Here is a 9,636-nt window from a genome sequence, read left to right as displayed (position 1 = left end):
TTTTTTCCAAAATCAATTATTTTGTTAAAACAAGCAGAAAGTTCTTTGGAACATTTAAATCAAACAATTAGTTCTCTCAAAAACTGCCATTTTTTGCACATTTATCTGTATCTTCGAAATGGCTGAGCCTGCCTTTGCCAAAAACTAATAACCACTTCTCCCAATAATTACTAATTGAATGTTTTTTAGATCATTCAAATCGGATGCTCCTTTCACTCAAAAACTCGATTTCAATTTTCTGCACTCTTTGCTCTTTATCTCCATAACTGCTGAACCTACCTTTGCCAAAAACTAATCAGCACATCTCCCTATCAATAGGAATCGAATGTTTTTTGAACCATTCAAATCGGTTAAAAAATTGTATCCATGCATACATACACACACACACATCCATTTTTTCTGAGGTATGCCAAAATGTTCAGAAACCTTCAAAACGTCGAGAAATGTAAAAATTTTCAATTTCGATTTTCGGCCCATTACAATAACTTACCCTACGGGAAGTTAAAAAAGTGATCAAGTTCGTTAGGCACCGGCTTCATAATTGAGGGGGTCTTCTAAAGTTTTGAATTATTAAAATTTGAGTTATATTTATCATTATTTTACTAGAAATGAATCTAATTTACTCATATGTCGGTTTAAATATATTTTTAGCTTATGTTTTTTCGGCTGGGGAAACTAGATTCTGGTGAACCCTATTTTTACGATGGTCTATGTGTGATCAATTGCCGATAATATTGGCAAAGACTAATTCACTTCAAAGCACGCTTTTATAATAATAAATAATATTTTCATAGTAATATATATATTTAAATTCTAACCTTATTTTTTCCTTGTTCCAGAGCACCCAGAGCACCATGTTGTCCAGCTGGAGTCACCGAAGACCTCCAGCAGCCGTATGAAACGAACCTCCAATTCGGAATGGACGAGTTTACGTATGATTTGACAAACCTGAAAGGAAAATAATGTAAATTAATATATTTTTGTAATGGAAATTGAAAAGGAAAGAATATTATAACGATATTTAGGTCGATAAGTGATTAGTTGTAATAAGGATTTTGGAGTAAACTAAAAATATTTGTTGTGAGTACAAAATTGTACAAGTGTTAGGGTAAGATCAAATTTATAATTCATAAATTAATAAATTGATACATTTATTTAATAGGTAGTTCTTAATATTAATATTTCCGAATTTCTTTGCTCCCAGAGGCTCAAATGCTCCCAAATTCTTAATATTAACTTTAAGATAGTCCGCACTCCAACCAAAGTTTCTTGGGTAAAACATGGGTAAAATTCCATTTGTTTTTTAGAATTTTATAACTTAGCGACAAGTGAATCAAAATTTCGAGAATAACATTGTATTTGCTTATTTTGATCACAAATAAAAAAATTACAACAAAATTTTGATATATTTTATAAAATAAGTATTTACTTAGGAAGTAGTACCAAGAAATTTTGGTTGGAGTGCAGACTATCTTAAAACTGATATTAAGAGCTAAAATTTTCAAAGAATTGTTTTTTATCAATTTGGAAGCATTTGAGCCCTTGGGAGCAAAGAAATTCGAAAACATCCATATTAAGGACCACCCAATATGTATATTATACATATAATGTTGAGGTTTGCTGGATAGCTACTAATAATTATAGTTTTTGAATTTCTTAAGTAAAAGCCTCCTTTTTCGCCAACAAATTGCATTTACTTATTTTCTTTCAATTATTTTATTCAACGTTTCGGGTATTTGGGATTTGCAGAATTAATTCTTATAATCACGATTCCAAATACAATAAATTTAACACGTTAATCGCCGTGTCATTCATATGTGGCTGACGCTAAGAAATTCTATATGAGCCATGTCAACCATATGTATCTGACAAAAACATGGAGTTTGCAGAATCAATTTGTATAAATACGAAACTAAATAAAATAAATTTAATACGTTGATCGCCGTGTCAGTCCTATGTGTCTGACGCTAAGGAGTTCTATATGAGACTTGTTGGACATATGTATCTGACGTACACGATTTCGTAGAAGAAAAAAGTTTTGAGAAGGGCAATGTCAGTCATATGTGTGACATAAATAATAGCGTTTTTGCAAGGATTCTGCCAAAAAAAAATTTTTTTATTCCATTGATACATTTTTAACTAGATTTTCTTAAAATGTTACCATGACCCACGAGGAACTTTTTCCGATATTATCGTGACGATTAACTATATAAATTATTGATTTAGAGGTCCCGGTTTCGATACCCACTTCGAGCAGCCTGTTGTCAGGCAGCAGTGACAACGATTTTCACTTGGAATTATAGATAGCAATATGTTTCCATGTGAAAATAGCTCGTCCGGCATTGCTGCACCAATAAAAAATGTCATATCTATTAGATAAATTCTAATAATAAAAAATCATCAAATATGGATGGATTAACCATTGGGTTACCATCTAAAAAATACGAAGTAAGGAAAAGTTTCTCCCCAACAGCTCATAGGACGTAAGGTTCTGATTGCTGCTAAGATATGAGAATAAAAAAAATATTGGCATAAGGATTTGCTGGTTATAAACAAATACAAAGTAATATGATTACGGATGACAATATTATTTAAACTAATAATATTACAGATGATAATACATACCGACGAAAATCTTTTAAAAAATGCATTGGAAAATTTCATGCAATTGGTCTTTTCTTGATGGTGCGTTTCTATATATGTAAAGTAAATTGTTTACTCATGTGTTTTGGGTATAATATTATTATTTTTCTGATAATCAAGTTTACGTAACACTATTCTGACCATACATTATTTACTCCATACGGCAGGTAGTCGAAATAGAATGATTGTATTAAAAATTCTCCGTTTTATACTGAGGTATAATACCCCCACTTTCACTCCTAAGTTGATATCTTCACCAGATTCGAACTGGAAGTAATTTTGTTGTCCAATTTCAGTAATAAAACAAGAATTATAACATTCATATTTTATCCTTTACTATGAAATAAAAATAATAAAAAATATTATATTTTTATTCAGATATTATTTTGGTAAATCTGCAAATAACAAAATCTACGCAAAAATGTTGCACTTTAACACGTTTCTTCCAATTGCTTGATATTGTCCTAACTTAACACGTTAATGACTATGTCAGTCGTATGTGTCTGACGCTTAGAAGTTGTGCATGAGACATGTTAGACATATATATCTGACATACGCAATTTGGTAGAATGAGAAAAAGTTTTAAAATATGTGTGACATACAAAATAGTGTGTCAGTCATATATGTCTGTCATAAAAAACAGTGTTTCTGCAAAAATTTGGTTAAAAAAAATTCTTTGATACTATAAGTTTTCTTGATACATTTTTAACTAAATTATCTAATGAAGTTACCATGGTCCTGTGAAAATTCTTGAAGTAAAATATTTTGGCGCGACTAGGGTAAATCCGTACAAATGCAACGGAAGTGCGTTACGGCAGATAAGATAAAATAAGAGTCGAGTGCTAATGGTTCGTTATTCGCTCTCGATGATATCATTTCCAAACGGGTCGATTGTGATTAGTCGTCGTGTATGCGAATAGAGATCTGCCGTTGCATGCGTACCGGCATCAACGTTGTATGCGTACCAGTGTCAAAGTTGTATGCGTACCGATATCAACAAGGAAATCTGCATAGATAAATAAAAATTTTAAAGTTACATCGTAGTACAAATCTTGATTTAATGAAAAGTGTCTGAATCAGAATAATATTTTAGCCTATTCCTTGAAATCTTTGAATAAATCTTTGAAGTTATAGAAGGTTCATTTCTAAATGCTAAATACAATGACAAACCGATCATGTCATATTTGAATTTGACTTTAATTACATTATTGTTTTTAAATATTATACAAATTTTTAATGCTATTTTAAAAATATAATTTATAATTTATCATTATATAAATGTATATAATGGTTGACACTAATAAATATGCGCATCGCGAGTGTTACCATATTACTAATAAACTTTATTCAAAATTGTTATATGATGTATTTATTTATACTTAAATGCCATCTTGTACAGTAGCAAATAAGTTTTACTTCAATCGCGTGTGAACCTTACGCGCACCCTTTTTTCTAAGATTATCGTGGCGATTAACGTGTTAATAATCAATTTCAATGGCATTTAGAATTAACAAAACAAATTCTATTTGTCCATATTTAGTCTCCTATCATGCCAAAGAATTCAGTACAAATAAAAATCTTAAAAATACACAAATTTTTAAATAACAATGTAATAACTATTCAATTAGTAGACAAGTGCGAAAAACATCATATTGGCTGTTAAATGCCAATTAACATCACGAAAAATACAATTATTCTTTACTAATGTCAATAGTTTGAGCAAGTGATGTACAATTAACAAAAAAAGTGAAAATTGGCCGCACAATAAAATAATATTTAGTTAATTATTAATATTATTAATATTGTAGATGTTGAACAAAAAATTTCTCTATATTGTTCGTACTTCTTTGCATTTATTAGTTTATATTAGTTTAAGCTAGTCTTAAGATTTTGTCATTTTTCAACACCAAATTTTCGAAAAATGTACAGCCAAATAAAATATGTATATATTTCTACGTAGATAAGCAAATTAAATAATAAATATTAAATAGCAAAAGGTAATTGTTAAAATACTTTAATATGTATTTTTGTAAATTATAAACAATGTACGTTGCATACATTTTCGAAATATGTGAAAACAAATTTAAATGCTTTGTTTGTTAAATGTTTTGCAATAATCTATATGTTGTATAATATGTTTTGAAAATTGTGATTGTAAATATAATAATAAATGTTATCGATTAAATGGTATTGTCTTTGTAAATTATAAAGACTACAGCATTATTAGAATCGTAAAGAAAAATACATGGTTATCAATTTTGGTCTGATAATTTTATTTTTCTATTTATTTTTATTACCAATCCCAAACGACGTGACTTTTTAGTAGCTGACAAACCAAACGGTTGTCCCAACTCTATGTGATAAATTTATATTTACATTTTCTGTAACCTGAATAATTTATTTCATTTTTGTAAGTATTGTAAGTAAGTATATCTGAATTTGTATAAATTAAATTAATTCGTTTAACATTTTATCCATTTCGTGTTCTAAAAATATATTTTATTCAAGTGTAAAAACAACTGTAATCAGTAGCTTTCATCTATTCATCTCGTCTCGTGTTCAAGTCGACTGTAATCAGTAGCTTTCATCAAATTAATTTTGTGTTCTAAAAATGTATCTTTCTCAAGTGTGAACGACAACTGTAATCAGTAGCTGTCATCTAATTGACCTCGTTTGCTGAAGTGTGGATGTTAACTGTAATCAGTAGCTTTCATCTAAATTACTTTGTGTTCTAAAAATATATTTCATTCCAATGTAATCAGTATTGTATTTATTTCGTGCTCTAAAAATGTATTGTATTTGGGTGGTGGACGTCAACTGTAATCAGTAGCTGTCATCAAACTGATCTCGTTTTCTAAAAATATTTTATTCATTGTGGATGTTAACTGCAATCAATAGCTTTCATCTAAATTATCTTGTGTTTTAAAATGTATTTATGCGTAAGTGTGGATGTCAACTGTAATCAGTAGCTTTCATCTAATTGATCTCGTTTTCTGAAAATATATTTTATTTAAGTGTGGATATCAACTGCAATCAGTAGCTTTCAACTAATTGGTCTCGTGTTCTAAAATGTATTTTATTTAAGTGTGAATGTCAACTGTAATCAGTAGCTTTCATCTAATTGATCTCGTGTTCTAAAAATGTATTTTATTTAAGTGTGGATGTCAACTGTAATCAGTAGCTTTCATCTAATTGATCTCGTTTTCTAAAATATATTTTATTTAAGTGTGGATATCAACTGCAATCAGTAGCTTTCAACTAATTGTTCGTGTTCTAAAATGTATTTATTTAATGTGAACGTCTACTGTAATCAGTAGTTATCATCTAATTGATCTCGTGTTCTAAAAATGTATTTCATTTAAGTGTGGATGTCAACTGTAATCAATAGCTGCCATCTAAATCATTTCGTGTTTTAAAATGTATTTTATTTAGTGTGAACGTCAACTGTAATCAGTCTATCATCTAACTGATCTCGTTTTCTCAAAATATATTTTATTTAAATGTGTTATGTCTATCACATTGCATCTAATTGATTCATTAAAAAAAAACGATTGTTATTGTATTCTTAAATGAAAATTATTATTTTAATCATATTTAAGTTACTTCACATAGATATAGTACATGTATAATATAGCATGTATAATTTTAAACTTCATTTCTAAGACTTTGGATACATTTTGAAAAGGAAGAGTAAGATTAATAATTAATTGCATAACTGACATATTATGGCATGCAATACATGGCCATTTCTTCCAATGCTTCCTTATCGAAAAAAAGGAGCTCCGTTGGCGTCTCCCTCTGCATCGCCGCCAAATAGGGCTGATAGTACCAGATAGCATCCCTGCTCAAGCGCCATGAGCCGGCCCTCAATTCCAGTAACAATAACAGCAACAACCTGATTTTTGGGTTGTGATTCAATTCCAAGAACATCATCGTAAATATTCCGAATATGGAATCTAATTCTTTCCCATAATTCCACTCTATAGCCTCTCCCCGCATGATTAGATTCTTAATTAGCATCATTATGTCATTTATTAATCTGGGTTCATCCCATTTCTTCAGCATGTGGGGCCACAACTCTCTCATCATTGTCACCATAAATGCGTCCGAATAAATTTCATCACCTGATCCACTCTTCGTCTGCAGACGAGGTGTCGTCATATTCGTGTGGTAGTTCATTTTTTACACACAATCCAATATTTATTTTATAATCAAATATAATTTTATATTTATTTTGTTTTAATTGAAAGAATGTCAATCGCAAACAAATGAATTTATGGGTTCTGAAGTTCGTACAAACAGCCCTCTCGATTTACCAACATAATTATAAATAAAAAAAAAATTTAAATTAATATCAGACAGTAAGTTCAAATATTAAATATGTTTGGTGCGAGTTTCCTTTCAACATATAATTTATTTTTCATATAAAATACTAGTTGCACCTGTCTAAAAATAAAGTAATACTACTCGTTCATATAAAATCCGGGACAGGGCAGAAAATATTTATGTTAAATGACTTAATATGATTTAAAATAACAATTATTATTTAAAGATACAATAAAAACGGTTTTCACTTGAATCAAGATAGATCTTATCTGTTCTGTGTAGTTGAGGTCCACACTTAAATAAAATAAATTTTCATAACACGAAATAAATAAAATGAAACTATTGATTACTGTTTACGTCCACACTTAAATAAAATACATTTGTAAATTTTTAAATAAAATGTTTATGTAATTCAGCAGTAACTTGCAAACATATTGCCCCTTGGTAATCTTCAAACATACTTGCAATTGAATATTTAAATATATTTTTAGAAATTACTGCTATAATCTACAAAAAAAACTTAATACATCATAAATTAAACTAGTGGTGCATGGCATCGTGCCTTAAGGCAAATTGCTGGAAATTATAAGAGCTTAATTATCATGCAAAAAAATTATTAGAGCGGTGATTTTGTCGTTTTTTAAATATTTTTTTTTCAGTTTTTTGCCATTTGATACCCAATTTAGACCTTATTGTTAGATTCGTTTTCATTAGAATTTTTTTTGTGGTCATGTGCTTTTTTTCAGTAAAAACGAAAATACTATTATTGAAATAAGCAATTAAACATTTTATCTAAATGGCTAAATCTCAATTCAAGTTGATAATGTACGTATCGGAAAGATCATGCAACTTGCCATAAGACAAAATGCCACTAACACCTAGTCAGTATAGACTTAGTCCATTTATATTTGCTTTAAACGTAAAACTATTATAGTTATTTGAATCGTTAAAACCGTTCTGATATCTACTGTTCAACTTTCCATCCATAGATAAAAGAAGAGTATGTTTCCATCTTTGCTTAGCTGAGAAAGACACCAAGTAAATTCTAAAATAACGTTAATTTTTAAAATTGCACAAACTTATTAAAACTAATTCACTATAAGATTATTTTTTTTAATTTTAGGCTCTGCATCTTTTAAATGGCTGGACCTGCCTTTGCCAAAAACTAATCAGCATATCTCCCTATCGGAATCGGAATCGAATGTTTTTTGAACCATTCAAATCGGTTGATCCGTGCGCCCGAAAACGTTAACGAAAAAATGCGGACACACAAAACACACACACATCTATTTTTTCTGAAGTATCCAAAAATGTAGAGAAACCTCTGAAATATGAAGATATGCAAAAATTTTCATTTTCTATTTTCGGCCCATCACTATAATTTACTCTACAAAAAATTAATAATAAATAATCATTATAAATAACTGTGCAATACAGAAAAAAATATGTTGTATACGGTAGATCAATGGGCCATCTTCTCTTCAAGCGCTTTAATTTTTCAGCTGACTGGACTATTTGCATTTCAGGATTGACGTGTGCATCCAATTTATCTTGAGAAATTAGGCTTCTGTTCTTAATGACTTCCTCTACTGTAGGAATTTTTAGGTCCTTGTGGATCATGTAACTGGTCATGAACCACGAAGCAGATCATACTCAGTATTTTGCTTTTGGCTCTCTGAATTATAAGAATTTTGCTCTTGTTGGCACAGCCCCATAGCTCTATCCCATATGTCCATATTGGTATTAGCTTTGCTTTGTATAATAAAAGCTTATTTTCTAGAGAGAGTTTTAACAACCTTCCTATTAGCCAGTTCAGTTCTTTAGGTTTTAAATCTATTTCTTTCTTTTTCATTATTATGTGGATTTCCCAGTTTAGTTTACTATCTATATGCATTCGTAGATACTTTAGGATTCCTGATTTGGAATAACTAATACATTATTCAAGTAAAAGGCAAGCCTTGTGTGGCTTCTTAATAATAGGTATGATAGGATGTTGTGGATTGTTAACATTTATTTTGGTGTTTTATTTTTCTAGCCATAATTGTATTTCAGATAGAAAATATTGAAGTAAAGAAGTAGCTGCTATCACAACCTTATGATTTGAATAATGTCAATGTCATCAGCTGATTGTTAAGGCCAAACCGAATGGCATATCATTCGTGAAGAGCAGATATAATATTGGACTCAGAACACTGCAAGACAAATTTTAAATTTTTTGTTAGCAAGTCGTTAACTTAGAAAACCTTTTGCTTACTTACTACATATTCTTTCTTCAAATAGATGTGACATCAGACAAATTAAACAAAAAAACTAAATGCATTAATAATTAACTAATTAATTAGTTCTACTTAGCAAAACAAAAATTGAACAAAAAGTTTCTGAATTTTCAATTAAAATGCATGTAAGTAAATGCATAATATATTAATACATTGCATTTACTTACGTGCATTTTAATTGAAAGTTCAAAAACTTTTTGTTCAATTTTCGTTTCGCTAAGTAGAACTTCAAGAATGATTCTAAACCAATAGTTCAAGTTTATCTAAAATCTCATATAATTTAATATTATTGCAGATAAAATTTTGCAACTAGCGTACTTTCAAATATTTTCCAATGCATCGGTTAGTTCCTATCTGGCTTCAATCAATATCCATTTTACAATATCTATAG

This window comes from Ctenocephalides felis, unplaced genomic scaffold, assembly GCF_003426905.1.
Source record: "Ctenocephalides felis isolate EL2017-DRISC unplaced genomic scaffold, ASM342690v1 CF-g0.4_SCAFFOLD_01886, whole genome shotgun sequence".
Taxonomy (NCBI): Eukaryota; Metazoa; Arthropoda; class Insecta; order Siphonaptera; family Pulicidae; genus Ctenocephalides; species Ctenocephalides felis.
This window is presented reverse-complemented; position numbering follows the sequence as displayed.